At 43.9% G+C, this 18,853-nt stretch overlaps 1 protein-coding gene across 8 annotated transcripts in view; it reads left to right on the forward strand.

Annotated features, from left to right (window-relative positions):
• Positions 1-18,853, forward strand: part of NUMA1 (nuclear mitotic apparatus protein 1) — an 88,600-nt gene that overhangs the window by 31,223 nt on the left and 38,524 nt on the right. Inside the window, exon 1 of one of the 8 annotated variants that reach the window (XM_036325113.1) lies at positions 16,015-16,039. The exons of 6 other annotated variants lie outside the window; for them this stretch is intronic. The gene's annotated coding sequence lies outside the window, so the exon portion shown is untranslated. Of the gene's footprint in view, positions 1-16,014; positions 16,040-16,677; positions 16,834-18,853 lie in introns of those variants that run through there. One more of the 8 variants, XM_036325111.1, reaches the window with a different exon arrangement.

Below are 18,853 nucleotides of genomic sequence, written 5' to 3' on the forward strand. Positions count from 1 at the left end.
AATCGACTTGATTCTTGCGCTCCTCTGGTCTGCTGTCGGGAGTCTGTATAATATTCGTTATTTCAGTCCGTGTATGCTTAATTTCTAGTTGGTTCCCCAATATAAGATCGAGGGTCTCATTAGTTTTCTTGTAGATCTCATTAAGTTTATCGGCGGCTTCTAAACAGTTCTTGAGAGACCTTAAAAGTGTGGTTCTGAACTCTATATCTTCCATTGACAATTTTGTCCTGTTTCTTTGTCTCCGCATTTTGTTATGCTTCCTTGGTGCACCCCCTAGTGGTCTTTGTTCACAGTCTTATAGTTAAATCTTGATTGTTGTAGCTAATTCCAGGGAGGGTTTGACCTCCACGCCAAGTGGCTATGAGAATCAGCTGTGTCAGCAGTGAGAGAACTTCTGTCCTCTAGGGAGGTGCTAATCTGGCGTTTGCCTGAGGCTATCCGGCAAATGCCTGTGTGCAGGGCTTGGGCGGGGCGGGTCGCACAGGATCAACAGGGTGGGCCGGAGAGAGCAGTTATGGCGGCTCTCAGTCCTGTCCCCAGGGGCTCTGCCTCTCTGAGTCCCAGCACCCGCTGCAAAGCTCAGAGAGAAAGCTGCACTCGCTCTGACCGAAGCCAGACAGTCCCGCTTCTCCCGTTTGAGTCTGGGTCCCTAAAGACTCGCCTGTATGTGGAGCTCAGAGTCTGCGACTCCCTCCCGATTGAAAACGCCAACCGCGCACTCCGCACCTCAGAATTTGACTTCAGCACTGCGCCTCCTCTGAGTGTCCGTATGCGTTTCTCTTTCCTCCTAGTTGTAGGACTTCCACTCAGCCAGCGTTCTGTGGTTCGGGGTGATGTCCGTTCCGTTTTTTAGTTTCACTTTTGAAGTAGTTGTTCAAGGCAGCAAACTCCGGCGTTAACCTATGCCGCCATCTTGGTTCTCTCTGCACTTTTAAATGTTGATATTTTCTCCTTTGATTTTTTTCTTTTCCCCTTTGATTTTTTTTTAAAATATATTTTATTGATTTTTTACAGAGAGGAAGGGAGAGAGATAGAGAGTCAGAAACATCGATGAGAGAGAAACATCGATCAGCTGCCTCCTGCACATCTCCCACTGGGGATGTGCCCGCAACCCAGGTACATGCCCTTGACCGGAATCGGACCCGGGACCTTTCAGTCCGCAAGCCGACGCTCTATCCACTGAGCCAAACCGGTTTCGGCTCCCCTTTGATTTTTAAAGCTAGTGGAAGGGCTGGGGAGAGACCGAGAAAAGAAAATCGATGTGAGAGAGACACTTCGCTTGGTTGTGCCCCGACTGGGGCCTGGTATCGAGGAGCCTGTAACCGAGGTATGGAATCGAGCCCGTGACCCTTCAGTCTGAGGGCTGATGCTCTAAGCACAGAGAAAAACCAGCTAGGGGTGCATATTCTTTACATGGACTATTCTTATACAGTTTTGTTTTGTTTTTAAATTCTTCATTGTTTAAAGTATTACATATGTCTCCTTTTCCCCCATTGACCTCTCCCCGGCCATTCCACCCCCCAGCACATGCCCTCACCCCCCTACTGTCTGTGTCCATGGGTTATACTTATACAGCTTTGTATTTTATTTTTTCATATGTAAAGAATTCATGGGAAGTTTACTTTAAAATTATCTATAAAGCACTCAACAGGCATATAGTATTATATCAGTAAACCAGGAAATCTCTAATTCTCATGCTTCCATTACTGCCTTTCAGACCACCATTGATATGTCTATAAGACAATTTGTCATGAAAAAAAAAATTATTGATGGCCAACAGTGTGGCTAATAGTAATAACATTAAAACAGTAGGAAAGGTGACTGTACATCCCAGTGTGCTTGTGACTGTCATGACTTCTGTCAGTTCACTCAGGATTTCATCTGGATTTTGACTCATTCACTCTCACAAGTATTCCAGTTTGGATAATAAATTACATCATTACTTTAATAATATGATTTTTGTTTGTTTTTGTGTTTGAATAATAGTATTTTTGAGTCCATCCTGATTTCTCTTGGACAGGTCTAATTTCAGCGAATCTTGTGGGTCTATGATAATTTGAATGGTTGCTTCAAATAAGTAATTCATTGCTATAAATCCTACCCTGTTTTATAAAATACTGTATTATTTTTAAGTATTTGTTAATTAGCTAAATTGACTATTCTGTTTAAGAAGCAAAGTAAAATTCATTGGAATATAGCAAGGATCAGTATGTAAAGATTTACCTGGCAACAGCTTTTCTGGACATAATTGTATCTGGTAGCAACTACAGTTGAAATTTCAAACACAGTTCATGTATTATGTAGCTTTTTAAAAATATGAGTTGGAATAGCAAGAAAGTCCACTACATGGGAGAATATATTTGCCAATTGTGCATTCGATAAGGGGTTAATTTCCAAAATATATAGGGAACTCATACAACTTTAACAAAAGAAAGACAAACAATCCAATTAAAAAATGGGCAAAAGACCTAAATAGACACTTCTCCAAAGTGGACATACAGCCAGAGAAACATGAAAAAATGCTCAATGTCACTTATCATCCAAGAGATACAAATCAAAACCAACAATGAGATATCACCTCACACCTGTCATAATGGCTTATCAACAAATCAACAAACAAAAAGCATTGGTGAGGTTATGGAGAAAAGGGAACCCTTGTACACTGCTGGTGGAAAAGCAGACTGGTGCAGCCATTATGGAAAACAGTATGGAGTTTCCTCAGAAAATTAAAAATGGAACTTCCATTTGACTCAGTGATTTTACTTCTAGGAATATATCCTAGAAAACCCGAAACACGCATAGCAGTGCAATTTACAATAGCTAAGGCTTGGAAACAGTCTAAGAAGTGCCCATCAGCAGATGAGTGAATAAAAAAAACTGTGGTACATTTACACAATGGAATACTAAGAGGCAATAAAGAAGAAAGAACTCTTATCATTTCAACAGCATGGGTAGACCTGGAAAGTATTATGCTAAGTGAAATAAACCATTCAGAGAAAGATAAACATCACATGATCTCACTCACATGTGGAATCTAATGAACCAAATAAAATGATGAACAAAAATAGACCCAGAGACATAGAAGCATGACCAGACTGTTGAACCTCAGAGGGAAGGCAGGGGAAGGTGGGTGGGAAGAGATCAACCAATGAACTTGTATGCATATATGTATAACCTGTGGATACAAACAATGGGATGGTGAGAGGGGACCGGATCAGGCTAGAAGAGGTTAATGGGGGAAAAGGAGGACCTATGTAATATGTTCAACAATAAAGGTTACAAGAAATAAAAGTATGAGTTGGAATTTTTAAAAAAATATATATTTTATTGCTTTTTTACAGAGAAGAAGGGAGAGGGATAGAGTTAGAAACATCAATGAGAGAGATCGTCCAGCTGCCTCCTGCACGCCCCCCAGTGGGGATGTGCCCGCAACCAAGGTTCATGCCCTTGACTGGAATCGAACCTGGGACCCTTGAGTCCACAGGCCGATGCTCTATCCACTGAGCCAAACTGGTTCAGCGATGAGTTGGAATTTTAATTATTGAAACTTGGAGAGATGTTCGTGATAAATTATTAAGTGATAAAAACAAGCTGCAGAGCAATGTTAGTATAAACTTAGTTTTTTAAATATAGAAGACAATAAAGACCCTCTAAATATATAAAACAACTTTGTGCTTATGTTTTTTGGGACATAGGAAAATCTGTTAATATTTCTTGTCCTGTGGAAGAACTTGGAGGGAGATGGAGGAGTGCTGAGAGATTACTAATTTGTATTGCTTCATTGAGTTTAGAGAACAAGGAAAGTAAACTTGTATGAGCAAGAAATGTAGTTTTCTAAGCATATTTTAATCTTAATTGATTTTTAAAAGCTGCTTTTAATTTTTTTCAGTAAGTTAATGAAGTAAGGAATTATAAAATTCAAAATAGCGTTAACATGTACATTTTCCCTTGGGTTTAGGAGAGGAATTGGGTTAGTGCAATGGTCGGCAAACCGCGGCTCTTTGGCCTCTTGAGTGTGGCTCTTCCACAAAATACCACGTGCGGGTGTGCACGTACAGTGAGATTGAAACTTCGTGGCCCACACACAGAAGTTGGTTTTCAGAAAGGAGATAGAGTAGATGAAACAAGTATACAAGACGAGTGTGGATGGGAGAGTTGGAAGGGGTCAACCTCAGCGAATGTACTTCAGTCAGATTGAGGACATTCTGATTGGGTGCCCGCAACCAAGGTAGGTGCCCTTGACTGGAATCGAACCTGGGACCCTTTGGTCCACAGGCCAATGCTCTATCCACTGAGCCAAATCCGCTAGGGCTGTTTTTATTTTTTATTGCTTTCATAGAGGGAGAGAGAGAGAGAGAAATATCAATGATAGAATCATTGATTAGCTGCCTCCTGCATGCCCCCTACTGGGGATAGAGCCTGCAACCTGGGCATATGCCCTGACTGGGAATCGAACCGTGACCTCCTGGTTCATAGGTCGATGCTCAACCACTGAGCCACACCTGGCCAGGCTAAATCTAGTATGTTTTCTACCACTAGCAAAGCTCTCCAAGAGTTACGTATCTTTACATTAAATTGTTCCCCCTTTGGTTTCTTTTACTTTTGTCATCATCAGTTTTGTGTTTGTGAGCAAACATTGTAGTAGATATGTTACTTGTAGGAACAAAGTCATTTACTCCTGTGACAATGAACAGGGTGAACTGGTTCTCAGGTGTTTTGTAGAAAGACCTTGAGGGAGAATTGAATAGGGCCTCTTGGGTGTTATAATGAATCTTCTCTGGGTTTTTATTTGCCCTCTGCTTTTCTCCCCAGGAAGCTGCAGGCTTACAAACACTGCCTCATTATTCAGTCACTACCCTTTGGAGAGGGAGACTGAGGCTTCAGGTTAGGGTTCTGAAACAGCAGTCCTTCCATCCAGCCAATGGCTTTTCTTCCAGCTTTCTTTCTCCATGGCTTCCCACCTTTGAGATCTGATCAACAACCCTTCTAAGTAGAAGATTTTGTCCATTCTTGCCATTTCAGAGGAATTTTGGTCCTTCAGTGTTGGTAAAGCTCTTGCATTTTCAGGAAAAAATTCTCTGGTTACTTTTAAAATTAGAACTGCTTGGTTGTTTTGATTAAAAAGTTGATTTTTATGAGGAGATAAAGGTACAATTGTTCTTTGGGCCACTGAGAATGTGCTTGCTTTGTTATTCATTCAATCAATGGTTGTTTTATTAAGAGCAGTAGAGAATAATATAGACCAGATAGATAGCTCACTATTTATGTGAGACTAAGTCACTTAACTCCTGATCCTCAGATTTCCTAATCTTTAAAATAGAAATAAAACCTACCTTTTAGATTGTCCTGAGGATTAGATGAGATGACCATGTAAGAGGGTGGACTCGGGACAGACCCAATTGGGCTCAAATTTTGTATCCAACACTTACTAGTGTGTGTCTTTAGGTAAGTTATTTAATCTTTTTAATTCTCAGGGTTTTTTTTCTGTTAAATAGCAATAATCATAGTGTTTGGATTATTGTATCATTGGGTTATTGTGAGGATGAAATAAAATAAAGCACAGAAGTGTTCAGCATAGTGCCTGGTAAATACTAAGTGCTCATTAAATGTAGGCTATTAATTACAACAATAACAGCAACAACAATAATGATAGACTTTATTATGCTAGGACATCAAGTGGCAGAGGAAAGGCTTCAAGGCATTGCGTAAGGCAATGAATTCAAAAGAGGGTTTTTCCTGCTATCTTTCCAGGAAAGGTCCTCAAGTGACTGAAAGAGAGCTCTCTGATTGGGCCGTAGCCTACAGCTTCCTGCAGCAAAAGCTTCCCTCCAGGCTAGTACGCTGCGTAGTAGGTTCAGAAGGACTTGAAAGGAAGGTATGAAGACCAGTTTGGCAGGAGGGTTTTGCTGAGGGCATAAATGACTCTAAGAAGGTAAAACTGAGGCCAAGTCATGGAGGGCTTGAATGCCAGGCAAATAATTTGTATTAGAATCACCTCATTCCTGGGCCATCTCAAGGGAATTGCTCAGTCTTTCATTTAAAATTTTAAAAATGGTAATATATACCAAAAACTTTAACACAGCCCTGACTGGTTTGGCTCAGTGGAGAGAGCCTGTGGACTGAAGGGTCCCAGGTTCGATTCCGGTTAAGGGCATGTACCTTGGTTGCGGCACATCCCCAGTAGGGGGTGTGCAGGAGGCAGCTGATCGATGTTTCTCTGTCATCAATGTTTCTAACTCTATCCCTCTCCCTTCCTCTCTGTAAAAAAAAGTCAATAAAATATATTTAAAAACAAACAAACAAACAAAAAAAACCTATAACACATTTTAAACACGAATAATAAACACCCATGTACCTATGGCCCAGCTCAGGAGAAGTAATATTCCATACCCTTTGAAACACCCTGTGCACCACACACCCATCACCAACCCCTTCCAACCTCTATCTGAACACTATTTGGAATTTTTAGTCATTCATCATTTTCCTTTCCTTCCTTCCTCCCGACCCTTCTTTGCTCTTTCTCTCCCTCTCCCTCTCCTTCTCTTCTTTTCCATCCCCCTTCCTTCCCACCTCCACTTTTAAAAAAATGATTTTACCACTCCTATCCCAGTCTTCCAGTCTTGGGAGACAGTGAGCAGGATGTGGAATCAGGAAGGAGCCTGGCTGGGCTGGGAAGAGGAGGGGTGGGGAAGTTCTTTGCTTCTGCCACAGGAGGGGAGTGGTTGACTGCACTGTGGTAGGGGAGAAAGAGGCACATTCTTAGTGGCTCAAACCCTTACTAGCTGTGTGACCTTAGGCCAGGCTCCTTGAGTTCTGAAGAGAAGGCCCAGAAACGTGGCAATTGTGGTGGAGAGGTTCCAGAGGAGAGGTCAGCCCCTCTGAGGCTGCACAGCTAGAAGTTGCTGCCTTGTGTTTAGAGCCAAAGAAGAGTAGAGGGAAAGACCTCTTGTATTCTTTTGAGACACAGTATCAATTCTTTTATGTACTGGGGAGCTGCAGGGCTAACTCTATGCCAGATGAGGCCAAGAAGAGTTTAGCAGGTCTGCCTCTTTGTTTTCACGTAATACAGTTTCTGAAATGTTGATTGTGCCAGTCATTACATTATATTTACCACTTTGTTTTTCTGTAAAACTTTGGTTTTGCTTTTCTGTAAAAGCTTTTGCCTTTGCTTTGCCTTTGTGGTGCTTCTTTGAATAATAACTTTCCTTTCCCCAACAGCGACTGCAAGTGATACTGTGGGAGTGAGCTACAGGGTCTGGGAGAGGAAACAGGGCCATGTCAGGTCTCTGCAGCAGCGGGCCTTGTTCTGACCCCCTCCATAGTACCTCCACTATTCACCAGCCATTCTCTGGTGGAAACCTGCCATCCAAATGTAGTTTAGTGTCAGGGCTGGCCAGCAGCCCCTGAACGATGGATGAACAGATTATTCTGACAGTTTTACTGTGAAGGAGAGGGCTAAGGGATAGCCCGGCTGAAGGAGCCAGGCAGCCTTGATTGCCTGCTTTGTTAGGCTTTTTAAAAAAATATATATTTTTATTGATTTCAGAGAGTAAGGGAGAAGGAGAGAGAGATAGAAACATCAATGATGAGAACGAATCATTGATTGATTGCCTCCTGCACGCCCCCTACTGGGGATGGAGCCCGCAACCCGGGCATGTGCCCCTGACCGGACTTGAACCCGGGAGGGACCCTTCAGTCCACAGGCCAACACTCTATCCACTGAGCCAAACCGGCTAGAGCTTGTTAGGATTTTATTGGAATTTTTATCTTTAAAGATACAATCAATAGGGGAGTAACCTTGGGAGGACACATGTGTTTACACTGTCCTCTAGGTAAGGGCATCCAGGAATTAGGAATAAGGATTCCAGTAAACACCCGGGGGTCTGCATATACACAGACTTGTTTGGAAAGGTCAAGGAATAATTAGGGGCACCACCTTTGACACTCCCCTCAGTCTCCCCTAAGTTGGAATTCTGATAAAAAGGACAGGTGGCCTTCCACACACTTCCCTTTTATCAGAATGTCCTTCTTACAAACTTTCCAACCAAGTCTTGTGTGCTCCCCAGCAGTTTAGTAGAGGATTCAAGGAGCCCTAGTGTGCTAGGTACTATGGGGGGTCATAGAGAGAGAGATGGAACTACTTATGCCCTTGTGGAATTTACACTAGATGTGAAGACAAGACTTCATGCATATACAGTCAAGGGAGTGAGTACAAGTGCCAAATGCATAATGTAGACACATTTTTCTGGTTACCAATATAATACATGGTTATTAAAAATAAATTCAGACTGGCCAGTGTGGCTCAGTGGTTGAACATTGACCTATTATCCAGGAGGTCATGGTTCGATTCCTGGTCAGGGCACATGCCTGGGTTTTGGGCTTGATCCCCAGCAAGAGGCAGTGGATTAATGCTTCTCATCATTGATGTTTATATCTCTTCCTCTCCCTTCTTCTCCCTGAACTCAATAAAAACATATTTAAAAAAAATAAATTCAGATATAAAAGAAACATAGTATAGGAAGTCCCCCAAGATATAACTCTTCCCCAAGATAGTCATTGTTATCTGTTAAATATTTGAGGCCCTAGTCTAGGGGTGGGCAAACTTTTTGACTCGAGGGCCACAATGGGTTCTTAAACTGGACCGGAGGGCCGGAACAAAAGCATGGATGGAGTGTTTGTGTGAACTAATATAAATTCAAAGTAAACATCATTCCATAAAAGGGTACGGTCTTTTTTTTTTTTAGTTTTATTCATTTCAAACGGGCCGGATCCAGCCAGCGGGCCGTAGTTTGCCCACGGCTGCCCTAGTCCGTTTTCTCAGTGGTTAGAGTATGGCCTGTGGACCAAAGGGTCCTGGGTTCAATTCCCAGTCAAGGGCACATACCTCATTTGCAGGCTTGATCCCCAGTGGGAGGCAACTTATTAATGGTCTTTCTCAAATAGATGTTCTCTCTCACTCTCTCTGTCCTCTACTTCCCTCCCTCCCATCCATTCGTTCTAAATTTAAATGGAAAAATATCCTTGGATGAGGATTTTTTTAAAAAGTATATATATATATACTAGTAGCCCAGTGCATGAAATTCATGTACATTAAAAGGGAATTAATTAGAGGAAATATTTTAATATTACTATTTGCTCTTTCTTTATTTTTTATTTTTTTTATTTTATTTTATTTTTTTTATTTTTTAATATATTTTTATTGATTAAGATATTACATATGTGTCCTTGTCCCCACGTTACCCTCTACCCCCCCCCCCCTCATGCCTTCACCCCCCCCCCCCCCGCCCTGTTGTCCGTGTCCATTGGTTAGGCCTATATGCCTGCATGTAAGTCCTTTGGTTGATCTTTCCCCCTTACCCCCACACTTCCCTACCCTCCCTCCAAAGCCCGACAGTCCAATCAATGCCTCTCCGTCTCTGGATCAGTCCTTGTTCATCAGTTTATGTTGTTCATTATATTCCACAAATGAGTGAGATCATGTGGTATTTATCCGCTCTCCAGTTCCATCCACGCTGTGGCAAATGGTAAGAGTTCCTTTTTCTTCTTCCTCTTCTTAAAGAATACCTTTCAGCATTTCATATAATGCTGGTTTGGTGGTGATGAACTCCTTTAGCTTTTTCTTATCCGTGAAGCTCTTTCTCTGACCTTCTATTCTAAATGATAGCTTTGCTGGATAAAGTAATCTTGGTTGCAGGTTCATGCTATTCATCACTTTGAATATTTCTTGCCACTCCCTTCTGGCCTGCATGGTTTCTGTTGAGAAATCAGCTGACAGTCGTATGGGTACTCCCTTGTAGGTAACTGACTGTCTTTCTCTTGCTGCTTTTAAGATTCTCTCTTTGTCTTTTGCTCTTGGCATTTTAATTATGATGTGTCTTGGTGTGGTCCTCTTTGGATTCCTTTTGTTTGGGGTTCTCTGCACTTCCTGGACTTGGAAGTCTATTTCTTTCACCAGGTGGGGGAAGTTTTCTGTCATTATTTCTTCAAATAGGTTTTCAATATCTTGCCCTCTCTCTTCTTCTGGTACCCCTATAATTCTGATGTTGGTACGCTTGAAGTTGTCCGAGAGGCTCCTTACACTATCTTCATATTTTTGGAATCTCTTTTCTTTTTTCTTTTTCAGTTGGGTATTTTTTGTTTCTTTGTATTTCAAATCTTTGACTTGATTTTTGGGATCCTCTTGTCTGCTGTTGGATCTCCGTAAATTATTCTTTATTTCAGTCAGTGTATGCTTAATTTCTAGTTGGTCCTTTTTCATGTCCTCCATGGTCTCACTATACTTATTGAGGGACTCATTAAATTTATCGGCGGTTTCCATAAAATTCTTGAAAAACCTTATAAACGTGGCCTTGAACTCTATATCCAGTCGTTTGCTTTCCTCCATTTCTGTCATTTGTGACCTGTTTCTTTGTCTCCGCATTTTGGCTGCTTCCCTGTGTTGATAGAGTGGCTTTGTGTGCTAGGTGTCCTGTAGGGCCCAGTGGCTCAGCCTCCCCAGTTACCTGAGGTGGACACTCTTGGTGCACCCCCTCGTGGGCTTTGTGCACAGTCTTGTTGTAGCTATGCCTTGGTTGTTGTAGGATCACTGGGAGGAATTGACCTCCAGGGCAATTGGCAGCGAGAATCAGCTGCCCTGATGATGCTCAGCTGTGCAGCAATGCAAGCCGCTGTGGGGCCTGGGCCTTCTCTTGGAAGCTCTGAGTCTATCTGGCCCGGCTGCGGTTAGGTAATTACAGGTTGCAAATGGCCGGGGCATTCATATGCAAAAGCCTCTGCCGAAGCCTGGGCGGGGCGGGGTCTCAAGGAATCAAAGGGCTGAGAAAGCAGCTATGGCGGAGCCTCAGCCCTGCCCTAAGGAGTCGCGAGTCCCAGTGTCCCGGCAATGGCTGCAAGCACCTCTGAGGGAAAGCCGCTCTCAAGCTCGCCCGCTGCCAGACAGTCCAGTATCTCCCCGTATGAGCCCTGGGTCCCCAGAGACTTCCCGGAACCGGATTTCAGAGCCGTCGGGAGCTTGTGTCTCCCCCCAGATTCAAAAAGACAGCCGCGACCTCAGGTGCCAGCCCCTTTCCGCGCGCGAGCCCCGTACCTCTGCACGCCACCTCCGCAGCTCCTCCCGCTCGCAGTGTGCTTTTCTTTCCTTCTAGTTGTAGAATTTACACTCAGCCAGCCCTCCTGTAGTTCTGGATGATGTCCACCTTGTGTTTTTGATGCATTTATCGATTGTTGTGGGAAGCAGAAATTTCCCGGTGTTTATCTATGCCGCCATCTTAGTTTCCAGCTGCTCTTTCTTTATAATACCAGTGTCAGAAATGAAAGAAAATGAGTAAAATGTATATGAAAATCTTCCCCTTGTCAGAGTCTGGGGTGTGCCGCGGGACCCAGAGTCAAGTTCCTGCCCACCTGCATGTGTCTAGAAATCGAGAGAGACCCAGACCTGGCCGGCCCCACCCCCATTGGGTGAGATCCAGACCCGGCTGGTCCCACCCCCATCAAGCCCTGCCGGGTGGGGGGCACAGCCTCAGGTCCCCTGGCTCAGTGCCAGGCGGGAGGTGCAGCCTCTCAGGTCCCCAGCGCACCCTATTTTGTTCATTAGTTTATTTTGTTCATTAGATTTCACATATAAGTCAGATCATGTGATATTTGTCTTTCTCTAACTGGCTTATTTTGCTTAGCATAATACTTTCCAGGTCCATCCATGCTGTCTCAAAGGGTAAGAGCTCCTTCTTTTTGATAGCTGCATAGTATTCCATTGTGTAGATGTACCACAGCTTTTTTATCCACTTGTCTACTGATGGGCACTTGGGCTGTTTACAGATCTTAGCTATTGTAAATAATGTTGCTATGAACATAGGGGTGCATATATTCTTTGTGATTGGTGTTTCGGGATTCTTAAAATATACTCCCAGAAGTGAGATCTCTGGGAGTCAAATGGCAGTTCCATTTTTAATTTTTTGAGGAACCTCTATACTGTTTTCCATGGTGGCTATACCAGTCCGCATTCCCATCAGCAGTGTACTAGGGTTCCCTTTTCTTTACATTCTCACTAGCACTTATTGTTTGTTGATTTATTGATGGTAGCCATTCTGGCAGGTCTAAGTTGATACTTCATTTTAGTTTTCATTTGCATCTCTCTGATGATTAGTGATGTTGAGCATTTTTTCATATGTCTATTGGCCATCTGTATATCCTCTTTGGAGAAGTGTCTATTCAGGTCCTTTGCCCATTTTTTAATTGGATTGTTTTTCTTCCTGATGTTGAATTGTATGAGTTCTTTTTATATTTTGGAAGTTAAACCCTTTTCAAATATATTATCCATGAATATGTTTTCCCATGCAGTAGGTTCCATTTTTATTTTCTTAATGGTTTATTTTGCTGTGCAGAACCTATTTATTTATTTATTTATTTAATATAGATATTTTATTGATTTCAGAGAGAAAGGGAGAGGGAGAGAGAGTTTGAAACATCAATGATGAGAATCATTGATAGGCTGCCTCTTGCACGTCCCCTACTGGGGATCGAGCCCGCAACCCGGGCATGTGCCCTTGACCAGAATTGAACCCGGGATCTTTTGGTCTGCAGGCTGATGCTCTATCCACTGAGCCAAACTGGCTAGGGCTGTGCAGGAGCTTTTTAGTCTGATGTAGTCCCATTTGTTATTTTTTTCCTTTGTTTTCCTTGCCCTAGGCCAGGGGTGGGCAACCCCTGGCAGGTGTGCCAAACATGGCACGCCAGTAACTTTTGCTGGCACGTGAAACCCTCTCTTATAATCTTCCATTTACAATTTTTTTCTTAATATCGACTTTTTTATTTTTCAGATAAATTCAGTGTAGGTGCATCTTAGATAAATAAATAATTTTACATAACAAGTTATCTTAAATACCATAGACATGGATTGATGAGAGAGGGGAAGAGCAATTTCAATAGTGTCGAAAACGAACTATTGAGGACTTGGAATGCCATTCCAGAAAATTTTTTCTATTTAAAAAACTTTGCAACAGCGTTACTCTCCATGTTTTCATCCACATACGCTTGTGAATCTTTGTTCTCAGTGATGAATTTTGTTAAGTCTTGTAATAGGAGTAGCCTGACGGATGAAAGTAGTAGCTTGTGCATATCTCTGAAGGTCACGAAATATAAACCTGATGTAAAATCTCTGTCATCAGTGATGCAGCAACAAAAGTCCCACTGATAATATCAAACGGAGTCATAAAGTTTTCTGTCCGACTATCAGTGTACATGTTTACATTAAAAAATACATGTATTTTTCATCATCATATACTGTGTTTTTGTCGCTCGAATGAATTTTATTATTTCTTCAAGGTTCTTCACATATGTACACCTTAAGAGATATCAGGTAGGCGTAACATGTTCTCAAAAAATTAGGGTTGGCACGCAGAAGAATTTTGAGTCAGAGATTTTGCTGGTTTTGGCACGCACTCACAAAAAGGTTGCCCACCCCTGCCCTAGGCAAAAATATATTAGTGAAAATACAGCTACGTGAGATGTCTAAGATTTTACTGCCTATTTTTTCTTCTTGGATTTTTATGGTTTTGTGACTTAGATTTAAGCTTTTAAAATCCATTTTGACTTTATTCTTGTGTATGGTGTAAGTTGCTGGTCTAATTTCATTTTTTTGCATGTACCTGTCCAATTTCCCCAACACTATTTATTTATTTATTATTGATTTCAGAGAGGGAAGGGAGATGGGGAGAGAAATAGAAACATCAATGATGAAAGAGAATCATTGATTGGCTGCCTCCTGCATGCCCCCTACTGGGGATCTATCCTGCAACCAGGGCATGTGCCCTTGATTGGAATTGAACCCAGGACCCTTCAGTCCACAGGCCTATCCTGCAACCAGGGCATGTGCCCTTGATTGGAATTGAACCCAGGACCCTTCAGTCCACAGGCCAACGCTCTATCCACTGAGTCAAACCCGCTAGAGCCTAACACCATTTATTTTTATTTTATTTTAAAATATATTTTTATTGATTTCAGAGAGAAAGGGGGAGAGAGAGATAGAAACATCAGTGATGAGAGAGAATCATTGATTGGCTACCTCCTGCACACCCCCCACACTGGGAATCGAGCCCACAACCCAGGCATGTGCCCTTGACCAGAATCGAACCTGGGACCCTTCATTTCATAGGCCGATGACGCTCTATCCACTGAGCAAAACCAGCCAGATCCCTAACACTATTTATTGAAGAGTTTATCTTTTACCCCATTGTATGCTCTTACCTCCATCTCTCACACTTCTCTCTTTATTACAATTTCTCCCTTAACTTCCCGTCATTCCCTCTCTTCAGCCTATCTCCAGAATGTCCCTCATTCCCCTTCTTTCCATTCTCTCTTACCTTACTCCCCTCCACGTCCTCATTGTCTCCTGTCTGATGTGGCAGCCTTCTGACCCCTTCCCTGCTGCTAGTCTCATTTATTTACATATACCAGAATAATTTCTTAACGTACAGTTCTCATCATATCACATCTCTGTGTTAAAAACAACAAACTAAGCATACGAATCTTTGATTTTTTTGGCCTAAAGTTTAAGATTCGCCAACTCACCCTTCAGATCTGTTTCCTTACTACTTACACACCTCCTCTCTGCTTTCCTTCCACACTCCTCTCTCTATTCCCATCTGGAGAATCCTACCTATGTGTTTTAAGATCCAGATTAAAATATTGTAACCAGTCAAACAATGGGTCCGTGCTGCCTGTCACTACTCAAGCCAATTAAGCAGAGTCAGGGTTGAGTCATTATGATCGTTTATTCCAATATTGCTGGCAGTATGGGAGAGCAGCAGGTCATCCACAAAAATCTGCTTTGCAGCCCACCATAAGCCAGCTGCTTATATAGATATAAGTATAAAGGAAAGTAGGCAAAAGGGCAGTTTACAGATACCCAAAAAGGGCTGGGGATCTTCAGAGGGTTTAGTGATATGCAAAGATATGCAAAGCCTAGAGTCTTCAGGTGAGCTCCCAGGTCCTGAGTGCAGCTGCCAGCCTGGTTAGAATGTGCCTTCTTCTTTTTTCTTTTTTAAAATATATTTCTTTATTCATTTCAGAGAGGAAGGGAGAAGAAGAGAGAGATAGAAACATCAATGATGAGCGAGAATCATTGACTGGCTGCCTCCTGCACACCCCCTACTGGGGATCGAGCCTGAAACCCAGGCATGTGCCTTTGACCAGAATCGAACCTGGAACCCTTCAGTCTGCAGGCCGACACTCTATCCACTGAGCCAAGCCGGCTAGGGCAGAATGTGCCTTCTTTAATCAGAACAAAACAGTCACGGTTAACAGAGCATGATTAATATTTCTTACAATACTAGCTGGTTCCCCAGCATCCTATTTCTGCCCCCTTTCAATATCACTTTGTTTTCTTAGTCCTTCCCTACTCTAAACTGGTTAGATTTTTTAAATCTTTTTGTGGGATTTAGTATATACTGTCTTTAAATATAATTTTTGAATCATATTTCTTATCTTCTGTGGTATTATAACCTATCTCAGTGTAGATGCCAGGCTTAATTCATCTTTATATATTTCCTACAGTACCTTGCACATAGTATGTACTTAATATATGGTGCAAATGAAAGGAAGAGGAAGGAGTCCCTGATAACTGGTGGGTTTCTCTCTTAGTCTTGGTGAGGGTCATTGTTCAATGGGTGGAAATACTGTGGTGTTTTTTTTTTTTTTTAAAGTCAGACTTCTTTTTTGACCATGTAGGAGAGGCAGAGCCTATAGGTTCTGCCGATGAGTCCTAGTGCCTGTATCTGTTAAGGGGCTCCAGCCAGTGCTTGCCTTACTAGGTCCCGTGCTTTGGCCCCTCAGCCCCTCCCCACAAATGCTCAGCGGAACAGGGGATTAGGTTCTGGCAGTGCAGCTGGGATTTTGGCGGCCATTCCAGTCGACAACAGCACGCAGCCACCCAGACAGGACAGCGCAGGCCTGCGCTCCAGGCCCACAATTTGCCTGAGCTTCTTGTTTGGGTGGCCGAGGAGGCGGGGGAGGAGTGCGGCATCCTGGCCTTGCCACACAGAAGGTATGGGCTGGAGAGAGTCCCTTCAGGAATGGCTTGGGGGGTGGCCATTGTCCCAGGTCAGGCGGTGCCCACAGAAGGAGGCAGGCGCTTTGTGTGTGAGCACGGCATGTGTGTGCTTAAAGACATGGCCCGCCCAGGAGCCAGCAGGAAGCTGCTCCCATTTAAAAGGGCCTGCGTCTGGCTCGCTCTCCAAAGCCTCTGTTCGCGGGTCTTCTTCCCTGCCCTTCCGTTGCTGGCCAGAGAGATGGACAGGCTGTCATTGCAGTCTTAAGAGAGTGAAGGGGGAGTGTCTGGGCAATATCAGGTTTGTCAGGCAGGCCACTGTGAGTGTGTTTTGTGTGTTTATGCCACAGTTTGCCTCGGCTCTTGCCACTGTTGCAACTCAGTGTTGTTGTCTGCTAGCTGATGCCTCCCCATGCATCCTATTCTCCTGTTTGTGGGCCAAACTAGGAGGGAGGGGCTTCCCTCCTCTCCAGTGCAACCCTCCTCCTTGCCCCAGCTGCTACCCTTCCCCCCTTGCTGAGAGTCCCCTGCTTCTCTGAGACTCCCAGATCAGGGCTCCCAGATCGCGGAAGCTTGCTGTGCCTTTAAAGAAAGCAGACTCCTGGCTGTGACGCACTTCTGGCTGTCAGCCAGGAAGATCGCTCCTGCCAGGCTGACTGAGAAGAAAACCAACAACTTTTCTTTTGTGTGTGGGGTTACTTTCCACTAGCCCCCCCTTCTTCCTCTCCTTTCAAGATTTAAATGCTAATGGCGGATTAAAACCTGTAAATACGTTTGGCTTTAGGAATCTGGTAAGGCCCTCCTGCACTGAGACTTTTCCTCCTCACTCTTTCTCGGGTTTTTTTGTTCAAACATGGACGTGGGGGTGGTGCGGTAGAGTCCCCCCCTCCCCCTCACCTCTCTTTACTGCGCCATCCTTAAAGGGGAGGGGGTAGGAGAGGGAGAGCAAGTAAACACTCAGAAACAGGCACTGGGAGCAGAGCTTGCCAACATCCGGGAGTTGGCGCCTTTCAGAGCAAAGGGTTGCTTTCTTTCCCCCTCGCGTAGATGTTAGCGCGTTTTTGTTCAGAGTGGGGGAAAGCGTGTGTGCCTGCATGCTGAGCTGTAGAGACAGCTCAGGAGAGCTTCTCCATTCCCAAGTGAGGCCTGGGTGTGTATACAGTGGTGGGGAATGAAAAAGGTTCATTTTTCAGCTGGTAGGGACCAGGGTGTATGAATATAGCTGTGGGGGCAGGTGCTGATGAACTGCTGGAGTGGGTGCGGATGTGTGTGTGTGTGTGTGTGTGTGTGTGTGTGTGTGTGTGTATGTGTGCGCACGCTAGGCCTGGTTTGATTGCAGCCCTTTTGCCCACATCCTTCTGATCTGGACCCTACAGAGCTTTGGGGGAAGGGCAGGTATCAGTAAGCCACTTTTCAAGAAACCAGGGGAATCTTGGTTTCCCTTGCAATCTCTCCCTAGGTCCTTGCCAGGGCCTTGGAGCTCTGGGCCAAATTCTAGGCTATTCAGAAAGGGTAGTCTGTGTGAAGAGGGGCAGGCCTGAGCCTAGAGCATACATCCAGCAAGCTGGTTTGGCCCAACCTCAGGCGTGCAGAGAAGCCCTTTGGATGTGGATGAGACAGCCAACTCAGGACTCCCCAGAAGTTGAAAAGGATTGTGTTTATTCCATCCTTGGCTTCTCTTGAGGCTGCTGGTCCTTGGGCCTTTTACCGCCTCCAAGCCAGGATACACACCAGTAGATAATTCCTATTCATGAGTTAGCCTCTGATCACATAGTTTGGCTTTTGCTGGGCCTCTCTGGGGTAAACTACAAGGTGTGAAGTGTGGGTGCCTGATTGCCTATGCCTCCTGACTTATGGCTTCCAGAGTCGGAGGAGTCCCAAGACCAGGTGTTCACTCTTTAGTTGGTGGGAGGATCTTTTTTAGAAAGCTGTACAGAACATGGAATTCTTATGGCTGCAGGCAGGCAGGCTGTCAGTGTAAATGGTGGTAAACTTTGCCACTGAGCATGGGCATACAAACGGATAGTCATTTCCCTTGTGAGCTGTGAGCCTGTGGGCCTTTGGAACCTTGGGGTAGAGCCAGGGTGGGACTTGGAGAAGGATCCTTAGAGATGGGAGTTTGTGTGAGCTTTAGGCCTTGAAATTCTGGGGTTGGGAGCTGGCCCCTAAGAGAATGAGGGTTCAGTGGAGGCATGAGCTGAGAGGTCAGTGCAGTTTTGCAGTTTTCTGGGACCAAAGGTCACTTTGGTGTTATCTTGAGGCAGGGCTGGTGTTCCGGCCAGGCAGTTAGTGGCTAAAAGGCAGTCTCCAAAGGAGCTGGCACCCAGGCTGGGGGGCGGGGTAAGGAGAGCAGTGCTGCCACAACTCAGACCCTCTGGCCTTTGGCCTATCATTGATTGGTCCTTGCATCTGAGCAGGTGGTTTGCATTAGCTTCAGCCATGGTAGAAAACTGTGGCTGAGTTTTAACTCTTTAAGACCCAAGAGGCTGCATGCCAGGTGGCTATGCATTTCTTGAGTGCCTACTTGTCCTGATAATATCTTCTATAAGAAGATATTAATAATAATATCTCTTATTAGATATTACTATCTAAACATAGAGGGGTTACTGTTAATGTGGGAATTGGCCTTGATGGTGAAGGAGTTTACATTATGTTAGTTTTGAAAATGTAGAGAAGATGCAAGACCTTTAGTTTATAAGGCAACGGCTTCTGTGTCTTGGTTCCTTCTTGAGCCCAGGGGAGAGAGCTATCTTATTTGCTCTCTGTTTTGGATTCTGAGGCTCTTCTTTTTTTTTTTTTTTTAAATATATT

The sequence above is a fragment of the Myotis myotis genome, unplaced genomic scaffold, assembly GCF_014108235.1.
Source record: "Myotis myotis isolate mMyoMyo1 unplaced genomic scaffold, mMyoMyo1.p scaffold_m19_p_10, whole genome shotgun sequence".
NCBI classification, from domain to species: domain Eukaryota; kingdom Metazoa; phylum Chordata; class Mammalia; order Chiroptera; family Vespertilionidae; genus Myotis; species Myotis myotis.